The sequence below is a fragment of the Carettochelys insculpta genome, chromosome 2, assembly GCF_033958435.1.
Source record: "Carettochelys insculpta isolate YL-2023 chromosome 2, ASM3395843v1, whole genome shotgun sequence".
NCBI classification, from domain to species: domain Eukaryota; kingdom Metazoa; phylum Chordata; order Testudines; family Carettochelyidae; genus Carettochelys; species Carettochelys insculpta.
Window position 1 is genome coordinate 252,088,365 of NC_134138.1, and position 21,524 is coordinate 252,109,888.

Below are 21,524 nucleotides of genomic sequence, written 5' to 3' on the forward strand. Positions count from 1 at the left end.
CATTTCATCGAAAGCCTAGAATTTCATTTATTTTCAGTTACAAAGACAAAGTGTTTGTAAACGATGTGATAAGACCATAAAGAAAAGTGAGGTGAAATTCAGCTCAACAAAAAGAGATAAATACAATACCTACTTTGAACACCAGGATTATTGTGAGAGAAAAATGAGATATCGGAAGTCAGCAACTATGTTTAAGATAAGTACTTTTTCCTTTAGTGGATTTTTCATTAAAGTCTTGGGCCAGCAAAGCATTATCTAAATTATTCTTTTTTTAAATGGTGATTATAGATATTAAACACACACACACACAAACAGAAGTAGAGCAGTTCAGAATATACCCTTAAGAAAGGGCTATAGCAAGCACAGGTGGTAAGAGCGCTAAGAACTCTGGGATATGCCCCTAGAAGAAGAAAGTCTGACTCTGGTCAGCACAAAAGACAATATAGACTCGCCAGTATGGTAGTGAAACAGTTCAGCAATTGTAAAACAAGGTTTACAGTATAGTGTGGATGTCCAAGCACGGGCTTTCAAACACTGAGTCTACACATGTATTTCCCTCACAGCTGGATTTACCATGTAGGGTAGTCATACACAGAGAAACTAATCTGTCAGAATAATTAACATCACCATATTTAGGATTTTTATAAATAAAATAAAGCCCTTGTTGACTTCATTTGCAATTATGGATGATCACATACTGGCTGTCTTAATTCTGGACCATTTCCTTACTTTTAAGTGTTTGACTTTACAGCCTTGCTAGTCTTCTAACATAGATGGCTTTGTTTGCCTTTTCCTAAGTTTCTGAAAAGAAAAACAGAAATTCCACCAGATGGAACCATACCGATCTCCATGGATTATCAGCAGGGGTTTGACTTTTCAGCTATGGCTACATTGTGATGGAAGACCCGTGGCATCAGCTAACAGGTTTGTAGATTCAAGGTTTGGAGCTGTAACTGCAGTGTGGATGTTCAGGCTCAGGTTGGAGCTCAGGATCTAAAACCTCCAAAGGTGGAGAGTCTCAGAGTCCAGATTCCAGCTTGAATGTGAACATATACATTGCAGTTTTTAGACTCTCAACATGGGTCCCATGATTCTGAATCAGCTGACCTGGGTTCTGCCACTTGCTGTGGAGGGATTTTTATTTTAGTGTAGACATGCCCTTAGCACAGAACAGCCCTCTGCCATTTGATCTAGTGGAGTAACAGAGAGAAATAATGAGCAAACATTATCCTTTATGTGGACTAATGGCGAATGTGAGTTAAAACTAGTTGCTGATAGCAGAGGAATATCAAGACTCAGAAGTCTTGGGTTCTAGAGGATGTTTTTTCTGCTCTGTCTTCCTGGTTCTGCTTAGCCTCACCCACATATCTGACTCCTACCCTGCCTAGCCCCTATCTTCTCATGCCCTGGGCTCCTGTCTTTCCCTCCCATCAATGCCACCAAAGATGTTCTGGATTTGAGTCTCTTTCCTAGTAACCTAAATTTGGCCTCCAGAACATCTCTTCTACCCTTCCCTATGTCATTGGTACCAACATGTACCACGGACCTGCAGAGGGAAGTCGTGTCTAACTAATCTATTAGAATTCTTTGAAGGGGTTAATAAACATGCGGACAAGGGGCACCCAGTGGACATAATATACCTAGATTTCCAGAAAGCCTTTGACACGGTCCCACACCAAAGGCTTTTATGTAAATTAGGTGGTCATGGGATAGGAGGAAAGGTCCTTTCATGGATCGGGAATTGGTTAAAAGACAGAAAACAAAGGGTGGGAATAAATGGTAAATTTTCACAATGGAGGAGGGTAACTAGTGGTGTTCCCCAGGGGTCAGTCCTGGGACCGATCCTGTTCAACTTGTTCATCAATGATCTAGAAAATGAGGTAAGCAGTGAGGTGGCAAAGTTTGCAGATGACACCAAGTTGTTCAGGACAGTCAAAAGCAAAAGGGATTGTGAAGAACTACAAAAAGATCTCAGCAAACTGAGTGATTGGGCAGCAAAATGGCAAATGAAATTTAATGTGGGTAAGTGTAAGGTAATGCATGTTGGAAAAAATAACCCAAATTACACGTACTACATGATGGGGTCAAATTTAGCTACGACAGATCAGGAAAGGGATCTTGGAGTTATAGTGGATAGTTCTCTGAAGACATCCACGCAGTGTGCAGCGGCAGTTAGTAAGGCAAATAGGATGTTAGGAATTATTAAAAAAGGGATCGATAATAAGACAAAAGATATCATACTTCCCCTATATAAAACTATGGTACGCCCACATCTTGAGTACTGCGTGCAGATGTGGTCTCCTCACCTCAAAAAAGATATATTGGCATTAGAAAAGGTTCAGAAAAGGGCGACTAAGATGATTAGGGGCTTGGAAGGGGTCCCATATGGGGAGAGGCTAGAGAGACTGGGACTTTTCAGTTTGGAAAAGAGGCGATTGAGGGGCGATATGATAGAGGTATATAAAATCATGAATGGTGTGGAGGAAGTGAATATAGAAAAATTATTTACCTTTTCCCATAATACAAGAACTAGGGGACACCAAATGAAATTGATGGGTAGTAGGTTCAAAACTAATAAAAGGAAATTTTTTCTTCACACAGCACACAGTCAACCTGTGGAACTCCTTGCCCGAGGAGGCTGTGAAGGCCAGGACTCTATTAGGGTTTAAAAAAGAGCTTGATAAATTTTTGCAGGTTAGGTCCATAAATGGCTATTAGCCAGGGATAAAGTATGGTGCCCTAGCCTTCATAACAAGGGCAGGAGATGGATGGCAGGAGATAAATCACTTGATCATTGTCTTCTGTTCTCCTTCTCTGGGGCACCTGGCATTGGCCACCGTTGGCAGATGGGATGCTGGGCTCGATGACCTTTGGTCTGACCCAGTATGGCCATTCTTATGTTCTTATGTTCTTATGTTCTTACTCCTTCTTCTTCTATTATCCTCTTTCTCTGATTCTTGCCTCACCTATCCTTCTCCACATCTCCTGCCTTTGTTCTTCTCTCAGGAGCAGTCCAAGATGTTTTTCTGGGGAGGGCAGAAATGTTTCTGATGCCCCAACTCTGATCAGCTTAGCCAAAGTACAAACAAACAAACAAACACCAAAAATAATTAGCAAAGAAAAAGACAAAGGCCAATAAGAGCAGAGGGGAAAACAAACAAACAAAAAAATCAGGCTGGGTGACTGTCCTGGTCACCCAGCCCTAGAACTGGACTTGTCCTCTTCATGTTTCACCATCCCACTGCATTCCAGTCAGGCTGCTTCCTCCTTCTTCTCCATGCTTCCAACATGCCAGAGGGAAATTATCTCCCTGATCTCAGTTCTTGTACCCTACACTGCAGTGGGCCCTGGCTGTTATGAGGATAAATTTCAGGGAAAGTCCTGCTCATCCCTTGGAGCTCTGAGATGAAGCAGGCTCTGTGGATGCTCAGGGATGAAGCAGGCTCTGTCACCCTGTGGATGGCACATATAGGCTACGTCTACACGTGCACCCAACTTCGAAATAGCTTATTTCGATGTTGCGACACGTCTACACGTCCTCCAGGGCTGGCAACGTCGATGTTCAACTTCGACGTTGCTCAGCCCAACATCGAAATAGGCACAGCGAGGGAACGTCTACACGCCAAAGTAGCACACATCGAAATAAGGGAGCCAGGCACAGCTGCAGACAGGGTCACGGGGCGGACTCAACAGCAAGTCGCTCCCTTAAAGGGCCCCTCCCAGACACACTTTCATTAAACAGTGCAAGATACACAGAGCCAACAACTAGTTGCAGACCCTGTATATGCAGCACGGACCCCCAGCTGCAGCAGCAGCAGCCAGAAGCCCTGGGCTAAGGGCTGCTGCCCACGGTGACCACAGAGCCCCGCAAGGGCTGGAGAGAGAGTATCTCTCAACCCCCCAGCTGATGGCCGCCATGGAGGACCCCGCTATTTCGATGTTGCGGGACGCGGATCGTCTACACGTCCCTACTTCGATGTTGAACGTCGAAGTAGGGCGCTATTCCCATCCCCTCATGGGGTTAGCGACTTCGACGTCTCACCGCCTAACGTCGATTTCAACTTCGAAATAGCGCCCAACACGTGTAGACGTGACGGGCGCTATTTCGAAGTTACTGCCGCTACTTCGAAGTAGCGTGCACGTGTAGACGCAGCTATAGGCTCTGTCTACACTAGCCCGAAACATTGAAATGGCCATGCAAATGTTCATTTCGAAGTTTACTAATGAAGTGCTGAAATACATATTTAACACCTCATTATCATGCCGGCAGCCATGGCACTTCGAAATTGCTGCAGCTTGCCACTGTACGGTTCATCGAGACGGGGCTCCTTTTTGAAAGGACCCCAGCAACTTCAAAATCCCCTTATTCCTAACAGCAGATAGGAATAAGGGGATTTCGAAGTTGCAGGGGTCCCTTCGAAAAGAAGCCCCATCAGGACAAGCTGCGCAATTGGCGAGCCATGGCAATTTTGAAGTGCCATGACTGCTGGAATGCTAATGAGGTGCTGAATATGTATTTCAGTGCTTCATTAGTAAACTTCGAAATGGCCCTTTGCATGGCCATTTCAAAGTTTTGGGCTAGTGTAGACACGGCCATTCAGTGTGATTGCCCATGCAGGAGTTGTATGGAGAATTTACCTGAATATTCTATCAATCCTCTACCATGTAAGAACTTGCGATTTTGCAGAGAACTATAACGTAGCCAGATTTTTATAGAAATGGCAAAAGACACACCCTGACACTAGGGCGACTCTCTGCCAAATTTCACATTCTTGCTGTGAAACATCAAGAGAAATTGCCCAAGGGATCAGACCTCTGTCCACTGTTTGTTTTTTTTTTAAGGAAGTGTTTCTGTTTTTCTGTTTGTTTGCTGCTAAATTACTGTTATTCCAGTACCATCCCACTCTGCTTCTTGCTTCCAGGCCCTCAAAAGTTAGACAGCTGTATGGATTATCATGAACCTTTGACTGGGCCAATTGTGCTGAATGAATGACAATTTTTTGAACATGAGCAAAATAACATTTTTCGCTAACTTTGTTCTTGGATGTGATTTAACCATTGTAGTTGAAACTTGCCAGAGAAAAAGAGGCAGATGCAGACATCCAACATGGAAATTTCCAGCTCAGACTAACAAAGTTTCACATGTTATGTAACCAAATGAAAAAAAGTTCTTATAGGCTACGTCTACACGTGCCCCAAACTTCGAAATGGCCATGCAAATGGCCATTTCGAAGTTTACTAATGAAGCGCTGAAATGCATATTCAGCGCTTCATTAGCATGCGGGCGGCAGCGGCGCTTCGAAATTGATGCGCCTTGCCGCCGCGCGGCGCGTCCAGGCGGGGCTCCTTTTCGAAAGGACGCCACCTTCTTCGAAGTCCCCTTATTCCCATGAGCTCATGGGAATAAGGGGACTTCAAAGTAGGCAGTGTCCTTTCGAAAAGGAGCCCCATCTGGATGCGCCGCGTGGCAGCAAGGCGCGTCAATTTCGAAGCGTGGCTGCCGCCCGCATGCTAATGAAGCGCTGAATATGCATTTCAGCGCTTCATTAGTAAACTTCGAAATGGCCATGCAAATGGCCATTTCGAAGTTTGGGGCACGTGTAGACACGGCCATAAAGAAGTGCCAGGCAACCTTAGGTATAGTTGTTGCTACCAGCTTTTTTCATACTATACACTTAAATTAACAACTGTTACACTTAGGCTGTGTCTACACTTGCATTCCTCTTTTGAAAGAGGCATGCAAATGAGGCAAATAGAAAGTGCAAATGAGGTATAAATTTGCGTATCTGACCCTCATTTGCTTATTCATATTTCAAAATAGCTTCTTATGAAGGCAGAAAACCAGTGTAGACACTGCTGTTTTGAACGTAAACCCTATCTTTGAAAGAATACTTCCCTTTTTTATGGGGAAAAAAACCCCCATAAAAACAGGGAAGAAGGATTCTTTCGAAGATGCGGTTTACATTCAAAAGAGCAGTGTCTACACTGGTTTTCTTCTTTCGAAAGAAGCTATTTTGAAATAAGAATATGCAAATGAAGTGCCAGATACGCAAATTTATACCTCATTTGCATTTCCAATTCACCTCATTTGCGTGCCTCTTTTGAAAGAGGAATGCAAGTGTAGACACAGACTTAGTTCTTATACATGCAAAGATAGAGATATAATGGGCATTTAATGCAACAGCTGTCAATCAGAAAGGCACATCTTTATATAAGAATGTAGTTGTATTCGTGTTTTTATATTTATAATGAGTGGTTAAATACTAACATAACAAAGTTTCCAATTTTTCACATTCATGTAGAGTTTGTGAAATGAACTTGATCCTCACTAAGAACTAAAGGTATGCCTATGCAGCAGTCTTATTCCGAAATAAGCTATTCTGGAACAGCTATCCCAAAATAGCTTATTTCAAAATAATGCTGCTACATACAAAACTGCATTTTGAAGTAGCCCTCAGCTATTTTGAAATACGTCTACACACATGGAGCCTATTTCAAAATAGAGCCATTGGACGTGCTATGGCTTATTTTGAAATAGCCACTATTCCTTGTGAAATGAGGGTTACCAAATTTGAAATAAGACGCCCACCATTTCAAATTTATTTCAAAATAGCAGTTGCTATTAGTAGTGTGGATGCTAGCATAGTTACTGCAAAACTGTGATGTGAAGACCTCCCTTAAACTTTTGTTTATATGCAGAACTTGGGCAGCAATAGTGTAGGCTTCCTAACACTGTCCTGATTTTGTGTCATCTCCATGCAAAATGTTAGTTCACTCTTCCTGTTTATACGCTCTTTTGTTTTCTGCTGAGACTGCCTGAAAAGGAATCAGTTACTGCATGTTGGGTGTTGTTTTATGTGATGTGGAATCCCACTTCCATTGGGAATTGGACCAAGCCCACAAAATCAATTCATACAGGTCGTTATATAATCATATAATAATAACAGTTCTCCATTTCCAATCCAGTCGGAATTTGACATGCAACCATAATATGAAATGATGTGTACTCCAGTAGCAATACCCTGAGTTAGCCAGTCTCCCAACACTGTACTTTTGACACTTCATTCATGTCCAGAGGAGTGAAGGGGTGGAGCAGCTTTCACTCTGCAGAAAAACACGGAGAAAAAAGATGAGTAGAAATTAAAGGATTTTTGTCAGTAAAATCAGGATCTTAGAAAACAAGAAGCAGGCTGGGATGGTGCTGAACTGGAGGATCAATAACTTAGCAGCAAACAAACACAGAACCAGAAATACTTCCTTTTTAAAATGACCAAAGAGAGAGATCTGATCCTTGGGTAATTTCTTTCAAACATTACAATTACCAAGCATTACAAGTGTTACAGAGAGATGCTCAAAAGTATCACGCACAGCCTATGGAGAAATGCCATGTATAAGTTACAACCAGTTCACAGATAGCATATAAAACATTTTGCTTGGTCTATGTGCCCCATAGGTAAGTAGGCATCCTTCAGTCTGCACAGACTATGGATTGCGCCCCTTATAGTTTCCATTGAGGACTTCATTTACAGCATCTACTGTGACTATGAAGACCCACATGAGAGTGACAGTCCTTGCTGTATCTCTTGCAGGTGTGGTGGGTGTCTGGCAAGTCCTTAGTGTGCTTTCTGTGTGCTCGCTTCTCCTCTGCTAGCTGTCTGATCCTCATCTCACCCTTCTGAAAGCCCTTGTGTAACCCCTGCCTCCATCTGCTGCGGTCATCTGATAGTTCTTCCCAGTTGTCCAGCTCGATGTCTACCTCTCTGAGGTCTCTCTTGCAGACATCTTTGTAGCGCAACTGGGGGCGTCCGGGAGGTCTTTTGCCAGAGGCTAGCTCACCATACAGGATGTCTTTTGGAATCCTTCCATCATTCATCCTGTGGACGTGGCCCATAAGTTTTCTCATAATACAGAGCTATGTTTATAAATTAAGTCTTAGTGTCAACAAGAAAGTTTCAATAGTTTTAAGTTAAATTCTTTTTTAATCAGTTTTAGTGAACTTTGTGCAAAAAGCTGTGTAGACATTCTTATTGTGGATTAAAACAGGCTTATTTTATTTATACCTGTACAGGATCCAAGAAATGGAGAGGCCCAAACAAACTAATGGAAAGAAACTCACCCCACTTTAAAAGGCCTCCAAATCAACTGCAGCCAGCAGAGTTCCTAGTTCACTTATTGTTCTATGTTGCTGGAAGGATTTTCTCCCCTTCCCTTAGGCATAAAGGGAAGAACCACTTAAACTAGTTGATAAGGCCCCTACCTCAGAGCCTTGAATCAAAGTAACTATATTTGTAGCCAGAAAAACAGTTTCTAGCACTGGGTCAGGCTCTTGAGCTAAGCCTGTAGCAGCGAGTGCGGCATCTAGCCCCTCTCTGTTGCATAACTTCCCTTTCCTTTTAATGCAGACCAGTCAAAAGGGCAGGACAAGATGTTCTTTGATTGCACTTTGGCTGTTTTGGCTGTAAGCTCCAGACTGTCCCTAAAGGGAAAATGCATTCCAAGAGAATGCTGTCATCATTAAGAATCAATGCTGTAAAATAAACCAAAATAAGAACTCTTAATCTGAAATCAGAATGTTTACACAACCTTTTGCATCAATGCAATTGAACCAATTTAATAATCAATCTAAGTTAAAATGGTACAAGTTCTGTATGTAGACAAGACTGAAGCTTACCTAGCCCCAAATTCAGGTCCTCACAGAAACAATGGTTTTGCAGCCACAGTCCTCCTTTAAGTCTCTCTCTAGTCCTACAGTTCTTGCTTCACCTTTCCAATTCACACAGAGCCACATGTGTCTACAGTTAGATTTGACCATAGTCTGTGTGAAAGAATCATCCAGTGATGGGCAACCAAGAATAGGGAGCAGGACACATGAGTGGCCCTCCTTCATGTCAGTGAGCCACAGCAGACCACAGCACACTGGAGATCATCCCTCTCCCTCATTTGTCTCTCAAACATTGGGGCATGGGATCCCCACACTTTCTACCTCTCCTCCTCCCTCCCTGTACTTTTGGAGCACCATAAGTCCACACATTCATGCTCTGTTGTGCTCCTCCCTGCCCTTCCCTGAGCTTGAACAGCCACAAACAGCTGATTTGTGGCTCCACAATTTATTCCAGCCCCGGCAATGGAGTGGGGCAAAGGGGATGGAGTGTAAATCAGTAGATCTGTGGTGCTCTGAGAGTGCTGGGGGGAGGGGCAGAAACAGCAAGTGTGAAGCTCCAGGGCCCCAGTGTGTGAGAAGCACCTGGGGGACGGGAGCAGACGGGGATCTGTGGAATACAGGTGGAGCCCCAGTGGACTTAAAACAGGCTTATTTTATTTGTACTTGTAAAGGGTCCAAGAAGTGGATCCTAATAGCCCTAAAAATTACCATGGGCTGCAGGTTGCTCACCACTGGAATAGATCCTTATGTTGAAACCCTGCACACATTGCAGTAATGTTTGTATAATGTATATTTTGTGAGGGGTCATTTAAAAACACAGTCTGCTGATCAATACTATCAGCAAATCAGTGGAAATATCCATGATCAGTGGAATATGTTGTGAGGGAAGGGAACTGGGCTTGATGACTTCTTCAGGTCCCTTCCAATTCTATGGTTCTAAGATCATTGCAAAATGCATGTAGCAGCATTATATTTTAAGTTACAAACAAAAGCTGAAATCATGACAAAAAGTATGTTTTCTCTGAGGTCTGAGCATGGCTAAACCATTTCCTCAGAGACAAAAGGAAGCTGACCTCTCAGCTGCATATAAATAAGATTGATGGACCATTACCTGTTAAGTGGCCATTCTTTGACAGGAAAGATGGTGGGACAAAAAATTTGCATTTCTACAAATCTTCTCACACAAACTGCCAGTCTTGTTTCCATCTGGAAATTCTTCTTGAGGGGATGGAGGCAAGAATGTAAAAAGAAGAGGCAGACACCACAAGGCACCCATCTCTCTCCCATTGCCCATCACATTCACTGCACCTAAAGAGACAATGGAAGCAGCTCTTGGATTCTGAGTTAAGGGTCCTACCTTAGGAATTTGGTTGATAAGATTGTTGAAAGCATGTGGTGAGAAAACTTTGAATCTAATGTAGCTTGTTAAGTTAGGCACCAGTAAGATTTTTATCTTTATTTCTCTTGTAGTCATTTGTGACTTTTATGTCTCATTACTTGGGCTCACTTAAAATTTCTCTGTAGTTAATAAATGTTCCTTTATTGTTTTATGCAATCCAGTGTGCTCAAGCTGAAGTGTCTGGGTTACTCCATTTGGGGAAACAAGTGGGGTTAATATTATTCCCTTAAAGCAGGGCTGGGTAATAATTGGTCATGGACCAAATGTAGTTTGCCAGCCCACTGAAAGATTTATTAACTGCATAACTTCAGGTGCAGATGTTTATAGCTCCCACTGACAGCAGATTGCCATTCCTGGTCAATGGGATCCACAGTAAGCAGTGCAAACCAGGACACAAGAACCACATCTGGTCCATGGGCCTCTTGTTGTTGGCCCCTGCTTAAAGAAATAATGAACTTACTGTATTTGTGCTCTCCAAGAGAAGGCTGGGCAGTAGGGGACACACATTTGCGGCTGGAAAATCCAATACTGGGAGTGGGTTGAGGTCACTCTGTTGTAATTTTTAGAGCCTGTAAGAACCAAGGTGTGGCAGACTGGCAGCAGAACACATGCAGACATAACTGGGAGTGACTTAGATGCTGGAGGCTGTTTGTGAGCATTTCCAGGAATTGTAAAGGGCACTTTGGATTAGACAACAGGGTGACACAGCTACTCATTAGTCTGACAAAGCGCAGGTCCCTCTGATGATGCTGGTCCTCAAGAAACTGCTATTAAATCATACTTAACAGCATCCGATTTGTGGTTATTCTGTAGTAACGTATTTGCTCAGAATGAAATCTAGGCCTGTCAGTCAGAGAAGGCCTCAAGCTGAAGAGCTGAGATCCAGATACAGACTCTTCTGAACTTTCAGATTATTCAGATTTAGAGGTTTGGCTTGGTCTCATCTCTCCTGACAATGAAATGAAATTGACAGTTGTTTCTTAGGCCGGTGTCTTGAGGGAATGAATATAATTATAAAGAAAGCTACTAACATACAAATAGCTTCAGTCATTTATGCATGTTCCAGTTTCCTGGCATATTGCAAGATACCTTCCACAATTTTGCTGGGAAGGGCTTGAAGTGCATATCCTGTCTACTGGAAACACAATCTCTCTTTTCAGAGCCTGTGCAGCTGCCAATATAATCAGCTCCTGTTGGCTTCAGCGGTGCAGGATTGAGCCCAAACAGTATGGAATACTAATAGTCCTGTCTCTATGTGTCCTTGGCCAACAGCTTCTGACATTTCTTGTATAAATATTTTCCAAGAGTCTGATTAAGAAAAACAATCCTGTTCAGGGCAGCATTTAAGCATGTGCTTAAATGTAAACATATATTTAAGGGGACTCCTGAAAAGGGATGGATTTAAGCACATGATAAAGGGTATGTGTTCACGACTGGGAAGATCAACGCTGCTGCAGTCAATCTTCTGGAGCTCAATTTAGCACATGTGAAGTCATCATCATCATCACCAACCATGGGCTGACTGCCCTTTGGAATCCCATGTGTCTCTCACTATTGCCTACCATCTTTCCCTGTCCAGCGCGGAGTGGCTTAGTTTCTGTAGATTACCTCCACACCAATCTAATGTAACATCTACCCGTTCTCTGTGGGGTCTGCCTCTCCTATTTGAACTGTCCATTATGCCGAAGCATGTGGAAGGGACATGCTAAACTGAACTCAAAGGGCACCTCCATCATACCGGTACTTTTGTTCCTTATGAGGCATAAGGGAAGTTGATGGGAGTGTTTGCTCCCATTGACCTGCATGGAGATAGTATGAAATCTCAAATTAAGGTATGTCGGCTCCAACTACATAATTAATGGGGATGGAGTTATGTATGTTAATTTGACCTACCCCTTTAGTGTAGACTTGGCCTAAATGCTTTGCTCTATTGAAGGCCTAAATAAATGGCAGTAGAAAAGCATGATCAATATACATAATCCCACAATTATTAATAACATCACCCATGATTCTTTTATAATCTACATAATTTCATAAAACCATTTGATTATTTCCAGAAACAGTTCCATTAGCATTTTGGAAGTAAAACCATGGAAGATGCATTTTTAAGCCCTTTTGAGTTTTATGAGCCAAGTCTACCCTTAATGCAGCAAAACTCCAACAACATCAATAGTGCTGCTCAAGATTTCTAATGATGTGAAAGAAAGCATTTACTTAAACAAAAATGTTTGCAGGCTGGAAAAAATGCTGACTACCCCAAGTCACCTGGTAATCAATTTAAAAGGGTCTATAATTGATCTTTCCATAATTGCAATGATACTGCAAACGGAGACCGTAAGGGTGAGCATGGAGCTCGCTTGAATCTATAGCTCTGAGAAGTGGAAATTGCCCTGTCCACCTTAACTGAATGTTATATCTTAAGTATAATGTTGGTGATTGAAATGTGGACAATACCAGCAAATCCACAGCTGATCAAAGCATAACAAAAAGTAAACACTCATTTTGTTGTTGTCATGAATGGTTGGAGCTTGGACTGTGGGTGAAATTTGAAAATGTTCATTTTTTCCATTCTGCTTATAGATGATCATGATTGTTTATTTAATTTATATGTTGCAAAAATAAGAATAATGAATACCGATAACATACTTAATGGGATTCTGAGTTATTTCCCATTAAGTATCGCAGTAGGGACCTGACCACCTGACCAGTATGGTGATAGTGACTGTAAAATACTTAGTGCGATTATAGAGGCCTTTAAAATAACACTGGGAAATTTCAACTAACCTCACATTGATTGGGTGTATGTCCCTAGGACAGGGTACGAAGATAAAATTTCTTGATACCTTAAATGTCTACTTCTTGGAGCAGCTGAATCTAGAACCCACAAAAGGAGAAACAATTCTTGATTTAATCCTAAATGGAGTTCAGGATCCAGTCTAAGAGGTGAAGGTAGCTGGACCACTTAGTACTAGTGAGAATAATAAAATTTAATATGTCCATGACAGGGGAAACACTGAAGCAGCACAAAACTGTAGCATTTAATTTAAGAAAGGGAACTGACACAAAAATGAGGCAATTAGTTACACAGAAATTAAAAGGTACAGTTCCAAAAGTCCCTGAGAGCTGGATGGAAAGTTTAAAAAGACACCACAATAGATGTGCAACTTAAGCCAAATTAAGAAAATACATAAAAAGAAAACCAAATTGCCGCCATGGCTAAACAACAAAGTAAAAGGACCAGTAAGAAGCAAAAAGGCATAGTTCAGAAAAAGAAAATTAAATCCTAGTGAAGAAAACAGAAAGGAACATAAATTTTGTTAAGTCCAAAAGAGACTCTGTAGAAAGACTCGAGAACTCAAAGAGTAATAGTAGAAACAATAATATTACGTGAGAAGCAAGAAGTGTGTTCATCAACCAGTGGGATTACTAGACAATCAAGGTGCTAGAGAAGCACTCAAGTATGACAAGACCATTGTGGAGAAACGAAATGAATTCTGTGCATCAGTGTTCATGACTGAGGATGTGAGGTAGATTCCCAAACCTGAGCCATTCTTTTAAAGTGAAAAATCTGAGGAAATGTCCCAGACTAAGGTGTCATTAGAGGAAATTTTGGAACAAACTGATGAACAGCAACAAATCACGAGGGCCAGATAGTATTCACCCAAGAATTCTGAAGGAAATCAGATGTAAAACTGTGGAACTACTAACTGTGGTCTGTGACCTATCATTTAAATCAGCTTCTTTAACAAATGACTGAAAGGCAGCAAATGTGATGCCAATTTTAAAAAAAAAGGGTTGCAGAGGTGATACTGGTTATTACAGGCTGGTAAATCTGACTTCAGTATTGAGCAAAATGGTTGAAACTATGTTGAAGAGCAATATTGTCAGACGTATAGATGATTTGTTGAGGTTAGAGCCAACATGGTTTTTACAAAGGGAAATCATGCCTCACCAATCTACTAGAATTCTTTGAGGGAGTCAACAAGCATGTGGACAAGGAGGATCCAGTGTACTTAGATTTTCAGAAAACCTTTGACAAGGTTCTTTACCAAAGGCTATTAAGCAAAATAGGCTGCCATGGGATAGGAGGGAAGGCTTTCTCATGGGGATTGATAACTGGTTAAAAGATAGGAAACAAAGGGTAGGTATAAATGGTCAGTTTTCAGAATGGAGAGAGGTAAATAATGGTGTTCCCCAGTGGCATTTCTGTATTCATAAATAACCTAGAAAAAAGAGTAAACACAGGTGGCACAATTTGCAGATGATAGAAAATTACTCGATAGCTCCCCTCCCAGGCAGACTGTGAAAAGCTACAAAAAGATATCAGAAAACTGAGGGACTGGGCAAAAGGTGGCAGTTGAATTTTAATGTTGATAAATGTGAAGTTAATGCACACTGGAAAAACTATACATATAAAATGATGAGGTCTAAATTAACTGTTACTACTCAAGAGGCAGATCTTGGAATCTTTGTAGATAGTTCTCTGAAAACTTCCAGTCAATGTGCAGTGGCAATTAAAACAGTGACAGAATTTTGGGAATCATAAGAAAGGGATACATAGTAAGACAAGAAAATATTATATTGGGTCTGTATAAATCCATGGTATGCCCATGCCTTGAATACAATGTGCAGATATGGTCATCCCATCTCAAAAAAGATATCTTGGACTTCAAAAAGGTTCAGAAAAGGGCAACAAAAATAAAGAGGGGTAATGGAACAGCTTCCATATGAGGACAGATTAATAAAACTGGGACATTTTAGATTGGGAAAGAGACGATTAAGGAGGATATGACTGAGGTCTATTAAATCATGACAGCTGTAGAGAAAATAGATAAGGAAATGCTATTTATAAGGAAGTGCTATTTAACCCTTCTTGTAACACTAGAACTAATTAACAGGCAGAACGTTTAAAACAAACAGACAAACAAACAAACAAAAATAAGTAGTTCTTCATAAAACACACAGTCAACCTGTGGAACTCTTTGCCAGAGGATTTTGTGAGAGCCAAGAGTTCAAAAGGGTTAAAATAAAATTAGATAAATTCATGGAGTGTAGGTCCCTCCGGGGCTATTATCCAGAATGGCAGGGAGGGTGCCCATAATATCTGTTTGCCAGAAGCTAGAAATGAATAATAGGGAATGGATTAATGATTACCTGTTCTGTCCATTCCCTCTGGGGCACCTGGAACTGGCCACAGTCAGAAGATAGGATACTGGGCTAGATGGACATTTGGTCGGACCCAGTATAGCCAGGCTTATATTTTAATTGTTGAATGTGGTTTCATGCAAATTCTTAGATATTATTAAAATCTCTTTGCTGCTGCCCTCAAAAATACACTAGTCAAGCCCAGCAAACCAAAAGACAACAGAAGAATGTAATTCACATTTCCCGTTAGCCACTCTCCATTAGCTTTTTCATGCTCCTATGGCATCTAACTTTAATTAAACATTTAACATTCCTTTGCCATTGTAGCATCTTGGTGTCTTATACAAATGACAAAATTCCCTGATGTGTTAACATGGCAATAGTAAATGAGCAGCTAATATTGCTTCTGTATTTATACAAGCATTATAAATTACGATCATTCTGAAAAGACCATGATTATTAATCACCCCATTCAGCTATATGTTTTATGAGACTAAACAAAGAACATAGCAGCCTCTTTGTAGTTAATTATCTACTGTCCATTGAATTTTAAAACAAAACATATCAATGACCTTATAATGTTTGCTTTTTTGGTATGAAAAATAGACGTTTGCCTGTGTGATATGAAAAGGAAAGAAAATGTTTACGTAAGAGTTGTGAGATTTAGTAATCTTACCTGAATACCTTTCTGTCACATAATAATTAACATGCATATGTACAATAATTAACAAGTGTACCACGGAAACACAGGAGTTCCTTCTATCAGCAAAGAAAAGGATTCTGAGATTGAGATCTGAATAGAAACCAAGCATAAACCTCACTGAAGTGGTCCCAAACTGAAAAATACTCCCCATTCCCTCACACTCCACCCCCTGAGCCTGTGTGGGGTGGGGGGATAAGGCTAGTACATTTTGTGGGCCCCTTTGGACTCTGGGGCTGGTGTGTGAAGGGAATGAGGGGTTCAGTGTAGGAGGGGGCTGCCAGGAAGTGGGCTTGGGGTGTGAAGTCTGGGCAGGAGGGAGAGTGCAGGGACAGGCTGGGAATTGGGGGAGCTAGGTGGGAGGGGGGTCAGAAGTGGGCTGTGGGTGAGTGATCTGGGCTGACATGGGGTGCAGAAGGAGGCTGGAAATGGAGGCCAAACCAGGAGAGGTTGTAGGGGAGGGTGAAGGACTAGGCAGGCATGGGGTGGGGATGTGGGGTCTGGGTGGAAGGAAGATTGCAGGAGGATTTGAGTGTGGTGTCTGAAGGGAAGGGTCGGGGTGGAAGTGAGGGGTCAGGGAGGGAGCAGGAGCATAGTGGGGCGGGGATTTGGGGTGGGAGTGTGGTCTGGGCATGAGGGAGGGTGCAGGAGGGGGCTGGGAGTGGGGGTCTGGGCAGGAGGCGTGCAGGAGCAGTTCAGGGGCAAGGGTTCTGGGCAATGTGGTGCAGCTTACCTGGGCAGCACCCTTGGAAGTGCATGACTCTGCGCCTCTTCACCCCTCACTCTGAGGCACCACCCTCAGCTGCTCTGACAGGCTGGAATTCTGGCCAGTCAGAGAATCAGGATGAAGCCTCCAGGCAGCACTGCCACTCCCCTTACCCTTCCCCTGGCTGGGAAAATGGCAGCAGTAGCAGAAAAGCCTTGCTAGGGAACTTTTTCTCCTGCTGCTTCCAGGAATCGCAACCCTGTCCCCACTGCTCTGATTGGCTGGAATTCCAGCCAGTCATAGTAGTGGTGAAGCCTTTCTGCAACGGTGCTAGGCTGTAATTCCCCCTTCTGAGGGAGGGGGAGAAGCAGTGGTGGTAGTGCTGCGTGGAGCTGCTTCCTGCCCGCACTTCCCCCAAGAAGGGAATGAGTGTCAGCCCCAGCCCCTGTTTGCTTGATCCTGCCCATGAAGCTCAGGGCTCCAAACTCCTCTCCCCAGTGCAGGCCAGATGCTTGGAGTGGAGCCCCAAACCTTAAATTATATACATTTATTAAAGACTTTGAAATATTAAGCTGCCTTTTAATAGTTATTTATGTAACGCACCCTGCCCACCAAATGCAACATACTAAAGTACAGACAACAACAACAACAACAAAAACTATTGCAACATTGTCTTTCTTGCTTGGTTAACATTGGTACTGAACTATTGCAATTTGAATGAACAAATTATAGCATATGAACTTTTTATTAGGCTTAATAGAAACAAGTATTTGGAGAAAGGTTAATTTTTCACACTAGCAAAGGTCACACTTTCCAAAGGGTCTCAGTCTACCGTATGTATCTTGATTCAGAATGGTCTGCATGCACAAATACAAATACAGACTTGGCCATTAGATGTCTAACAATCTGATTTGCACACACAAACCATTGTCTTGAAAAGATCATACACACCAGTTGGGCTAGGTGGTTCCATTTCCTGTATAGGGAAGGTGGACAACTGCATTCCTGGAGGAAAAGTTAAGAAAATGTGGTGTTAATCTTGTGTTTGGAGATAGGGTGAAAGTCAGTGCACGAACTGTTCCCTTAAACTGGATGGAGAAGGTTGCTTCCCTCCAGTACTCCAGCCCTGCTGTGTGGATCTGTACAGACAGCAAGTGAGAGCAAGCACTCCATTTGCTCCCAGGCATGACCTGCACTCGTGCAGCTGCAGGTGCGGAAGAAAATATATGATCTTGTATGGTCATCCATCTCTGCAGGTGTCAAAACTGACTTCTTGCAGTCTTGCTCTTGAAGTCCATTTGACCTTAACTTTTGAAACGTCCAGAAGGAAGCAACTTTTTTGTTGCTCTTCTCTGGACCCTTCCAATTTGTTCACCTCTTTCTTGAATGATTTTGTCTCTTTTGCAATAGTATCACATTGTTGATTCACATTTAGTTTGTGGTCCACTAGGATCTGTAGATCCTTTTCTACAGTACTCCTTCCTAGGCAGTCATTTCCCACTTATATGTGTGCAACTAATTGTTCCTTTCTAAGCTGAGTACTTTGGATTTGTCCTTATTGAATTTCATCCTATTTACCTCAGACCATTTCTCCATTTTGTCTAGACTATTTTGAAATATAATCCTATCCACCAAAGCAAACTCTCCCATCTTGGTATAATCCACAAACTTTATGGGTCCATCTACATACAGCTGTGCTGCTGACAGCGTGATGCAAAGGAGGGCTCTCAAAAATGCAAATTGCCGCTTATTTGCATAGTCACAGGGCTAATTTGTATACTCCCATGGGATGGCCCTGATGGCAGAGGCTGCTGTCATTAGAATATGTTCCATGTAGATGTGGTTCTGTTGGTGAAAACGTCTTTTGTTGGCAGCCCCTCATCCCTGACTTTTTCCAGGGATAAAGGGCTGCTGACAAAGGCTACGTCTACACGAGCCCCAAACTTCGAAATGGCCACGCAAATGGCCATTTCGAAGTGTACTAATGAAGCGCTGAAATGCATATTCAGCGCTTCATTAGCATGGGGGCGGCCGCGGCACTTCGAAATTGATGCGCCTCGCCGCCGCGCGTCTCGTCCCGACGGGGCTCCTTTTCTAAAGGACCCCGCCTACTTCGAAGTCCCCTTATTCTCATGAGCAGATGGGAATAAGGGGACTTCGAAGTAGGCGGGGTCCTTTCGAAAAGGAGCCCCGTCGGGACGAGACGCGCGGCGGCGAGGCGCGTCAATTTCGAAGTGCCGCGGCTGCCCCCATGCTAATGAAGCGCTGAATATGCATTTCAGCGCTTCAATAGTAAACGTCGAAATGGCCATTTGCGTGGGCATTTCGAAGTTTGGGGCTCGTGTAGACACGGCCAAAGGGTGTTTTCGCTGACAGAACCACATCTACATGGCACATTTTCTGATGACAGCAGCCTCTGCCAGCAGGGAGATCCCATGGAAGTATGCAAATTAGTTTTACAACTATGCAAATGAGTGGCCATTTACATTTTTGAGAGGCCTTCTTTGCATTACATTTCCGGCAGCATGGCTCTGTGTAGACGTAGCCTGTAAGTGTACTCTCTATGCTATTATCTAAATCACTGAAGAAGTTGTTGAACAGAACTGGAACCAGAACTGATCCCTGCAGAACCCAATTTTTCAAGTCCTCCAACATGACTGAACCTCTTTGGGAACTGGTCCCCGCTCTGGGAAGGTGTCAAGTATCGGAGGGGTACCCATGTTAGTCTGGATCTGTAACGGCAACGAAGGGTCCTGTGGCACTTTATAGACTAACAGAAAAGTTTTGAGCATGAGCTTTCGTGAGCACAGAAGTGAGTCTGTGCTCACGAAAGCTCATGCTCAAACCTTTTCTGTTAGTCTATAAGGTGCCACAGGACCCTTCTTTGCTGTCTCTGGGAAGGGTTAGCCAACCAATTGTGTCCCTCGCTTTTAGTAGGTCCATCTAGAATGTATCTCTTCAGTTTGTTAAAGAGAAAATCATTGAAGACTGTATCAAAAGCCTTACTAAAATCTAGCTATACCACATCTACCACTCCCCACCCAATCCACAAGACAAGTTACTCTGTCAGAGAAAGCTATGGGGTTAGTTTGACATGATTTGTTCTTGACAAATCCATGCTGACTGTTACTTATCATTTTATAATCTTCTAGTTGTTAGGAAACTGATTCCTTAATTATTTACTCCATTATCTTTCCTGGTACAGCAGTTGAGCTGACAGGTCTGTAATTTACTGTATTGCGCTTATTTTCCTTATTATAGGTGTGTACTTTATTTGCCCCTTTTGTAGTCTTTTGGAAGCCTGTCTTCCATGACTTTTCAAAGATAACCTCCAATGGCTCAGATATCTCCTCAGTCAGCTCCTTAGGTATTCTAGGATACATTTCATCAGACCCTGATGACTTGAAGACATCTAACTTAAGTAATCTTTAGCTTGTTCTTTCCCTATTTTAGCTTATGAAACTACCCCATTTTCACTGAATTCACTATGGTCAGCATCCAGTTGCCACCAGCTTTCTTGGAGAAAAACAAAACAAAGATGTAATTAAGTGCTGCTGCCGTTTCCACATTTTCATGTATTGTTTTCCCCTGTTCATTGAGTAACAGGCCTACCCTCCCCTTGGTCTTTCTCCTTCATCTAATGTTTCTGTAGAATGTTTTCTTTATGTCTCTAGCTAGTTTTATCTTGTTTTTGCCTTGACCTTTCTAATTTTGCCCCATATGCTTATGTTATTTGTCCATATTCATCCTTTGTAACTTGTCCTAATTTCCACTTTTTGTAGGACACTTTGTTTTTAGATCATTCAAGATTTTCTGGTTAAGCAAAGTGATCTCTTGCCATACTTCGTATCTTTCCTACACAGTGCAATAATTTGCTATTGTGCCCTGAATAATGTCTCTTTGAAAACACTGATGTCTTCAAATGATTTTTCTGGTTAGACTTGCTTCCCATGGGATCTTACCTACCAACTCTCTGAGTTTGCTAAAGTCTGCCTTCTTAAAATCCATTACCTTTATTTTTCTGTTTTCCCTTCTTCCATTCCTTAGAAACATGAACTCTACCACTTCATGATCACACTCATCAGAGCTGCCTTCCACTTTCAAATTCTCAACCACTTCTTTTCTATACATCTAGAACAACTTCTACCCTAATAGCTGTCTTCACTTTCTGGAGTAAAAATTGTCTTCAAAACAACCCAAGATTTTATTGTATAATCTGTGTCCTGCTGTGTTGTTTTCTGAAAGCCCTGATCACAAGTATGGATAATTCTCTTGGTTGTTTAAAAAAGGCTCATCCACCTTCTTTTCCTGGTTAAGCAGTCTGTAGTAGATGCCTACCATGACATCATCCTTGCTGGTTACCCCTTTTATTCTTACCCAGAGACTTTCAACAAGTTTGTGTCCTATTTCCATCTCAATCTTAGTTCAAGAGTATATATTTTAATATATAAAGTAATACCTCCTTCCTTTGTTCTATGCCTGTCCTTCCTGAGCAAGCTATAATGTTACACCAGTTTTCTTATCATGAACATTATCCCACCAAGTCTCTGAGATGCCAAATGCGTCATAGTTTCGTTTATTTACTAACATTTCAAGTCTCACCCTGCTTATTCACTTCTTGCATTAGTATACCAATATCTAAAACATTGATTTGATTTCTCCCCTCATTCTATTTGTCTCTCCTTTTTCCCTCCTATTAGAGCCCAGGCTCCCCCCAGTTTCTGCCCTTCTCCCAAGTTTCCATATTTTTGACTTCCATGTGGGCTTTGGTCCATCAAACCTAGTTTAAAGCACTCCTCACTAAGTTAGCCAGTCTGTATTCAAATATGCTCTTCTCCTTCCTTGATAGGGTCACCTCATCTGTGCTTAACAGTCCTCCTTCCTGGAACACCATCCCATGGTCAGGGAAGCC

General features: G+C 42.2%; 1 long non-coding RNA gene across 2 annotated transcripts; it reads right to left on the reverse strand.

Annotated features, from left to right (window-relative positions):
- Positions 1 to 6,926: 6,926 nt before the first annotated feature.
- On the reverse strand, positions 6,927 to 16,775 carry LOC142008927 (uncharacterized). 2 transcript variants are annotated; one of them, XR_012644271.1, is made up of 3 exons: positions 16,640 to 16,775; positions 9,774 to 9,970; positions 6,927 to 7,104 (listed from the first exon to the last, which is right to left on the reverse strand). It is a non-coding gene; the product is annotated as an uncharacterized LOC142008927 (long non-coding RNA). The 2 variants fall into 2 exon arrangements; XR_012644272.1 differs by lacking the exon at positions 16,640 to 16,775 and adding an exon at positions 12,846 to 12,922.
- Positions 16,776 to 21,524: the final 4,749 nt, after the last annotated feature.